General features: G+C 41.2%; 1 non-coding gene across 1 annotated transcript; it reads right to left on the bottom strand.

Annotated features, from left to right (window-relative positions):
- Positions 1-713: 713 nt before the first annotated feature.
- On the bottom strand, positions 714-820 carry LOC141640111 (small nucleolar RNA R71). Its single transcript, XR_012542857.1, has one exon. It is a non-coding gene; the product is annotated as a small nucleolar RNA R71 (small nucleolar RNA).
- Positions 821-1,809: the final 989 nt, after the last annotated feature.

The raw sequence follows: 1,809 nt of genomic DNA, 5'->3' as shown, positions 1-1,809 counted from the left end.
AATTTTGGCGCCGTTGCCGGGGAGTACGGTTTTGTTGCATTTTGAATTGTTGATTTCTATCTTGTTTTCTTTTGTCTTAAGGAACACTTGTTCCTTGAGACCGTTATTTACAAGTTTTTGAAGATTGTTGTCTTATGCCGAGGTCCTCTCGCACCGGAGAATTGCTACCTTTTGATCCGGAGTCCGAGAAAACCTTCCCTAGCCGACTCAATTATTTTAAGGAGCTTACCGAATATTCTAGTCCCAGTGGTTTGGGTCGCACTCATAACAATTACCCACTTTGTGACTAAGAAGAAGGCTGTAGTTTATCATTTCCACCACCACCATCACCGATCAAGAAAATGGTGAAACTTTCCGGTCATTCAAAGCCCACCGCGGCTATGCTTCTTAAGGGTATCACTACTACCCAAAATGGAGCCACCGATTTCGAGATCAAGCCGGCTTTTATTAGTTTTGTGGAGAGAAATCAATTTGGGGGAAGTCCTTTGGAGGGTCCCAATTTGCATGTGAAAAACTTTTGTGACTATTGCTCAATGATTAGGCAAACAGGAGTCACACAATATCAGATAAGGGACACACTTTTCCCTTTCTCATTGAAGGACAGGGCTAAAATATGGATCAATAGCCTTGATAGAACCGCCATGGAGATCACCAATTGGGATACTTTGGCTCTTGCTTTTTATCAAAAGTATTTTACAACGGAGAAAACACAAACTTTGAGGAGTCAAATCACGGGGTTCCGTCAACAAGGGCTATAGAGCCTTTATGAAGCTTGGGAGAGGTACAAGGAATTACAAAGACAATTCCCATATCATGGGTTTGATCCTTGGTTTCTCGCTATTACATTCTACAATGGATGTTGTGCCGAATCTCGTCGTGTTCTCGATTCCGCTAATAATGGAAGGTTTGATCCAACTGACCACGATATTGCTCATGCCACAATTGAATCCAAGGCGATTCATGATTTGCAATATGTCAATTCCCAAAGTATGCCACTAAAGACAAAGGATGAGTCTTCCGATACATTCGTCTTGAAGACTCAATTTGCTTTACTTCAACAAAAATTGGAGGCTCAAAGTGCGGCTTCATCTCTTCAACAAGTTAATGCCATGTCCACTACCGGTCAAATACTTGTTTGTGAAGGTTGCGGAGGTGCGGGACATTGCACCGCTCTGTGTCGTGCCACCATTGAGGAGGTAAATGCTTTTCAAAGTTTTAGATAAAGTTCATTTTCACCGGGTGCTTTTTCAAATACATACAATCCCAATACCAAGTACCACCCGAATTTGTCTTACAAAAGCGCTAATGTGCTAAATCTTCCACCCCAAAATACTTTTTGTGTCCCAACAACCACAAAACAATTTTGTGCCTCAACAACAACAACAAAATACCTTTATTCCACAATAACAAAGGTTCAATTATCCACCGGGCTATCAAAATCAAAATCAAAATCAAAATCAAAATTAAAGCCAAAATTAAAATCAAAGGCCACTGGCCACAACAAAACTTTGGACAAAGCTTCCAACCAACCCAAGGTCAATCTTCAAATTCTCAACAAAATGACCAAAGGGGGAGCAAACTTGAAGCTTTGGTGATGCAAATGGCTAAGACACAAACCAAATTGTTTGCTCAATTGCAAAAGAGTGATCAAGCTCATAATGCCGCCATCAAAATGCTAGAGAATCAAATGGCTCAACTAGCCGCTTCTAGCTCTCAAAGGAAGACGGGTCAACTTCAACCTCAAGGCGAGACACCACATGATACCGTTATTGCTATCACCTTGAGAAATTGTACCAAGTATGATAAGCC

This window comes from Silene latifolia, unplaced genomic scaffold (assembly GCF_048544455.1).
Source record: "Silene latifolia isolate original U9 population unplaced genomic scaffold, ASM4854445v1 scaffold_70, whole genome shotgun sequence".
NCBI lineage: Eukaryota > Viridiplantae > Streptophyta > Magnoliopsida > Caryophyllales > Caryophyllaceae > Silene > Silene latifolia.
Note: the sequence above shows the minus strand (reverse complement) of the source record. Positions and strands in the feature narration are given on the sequence as shown.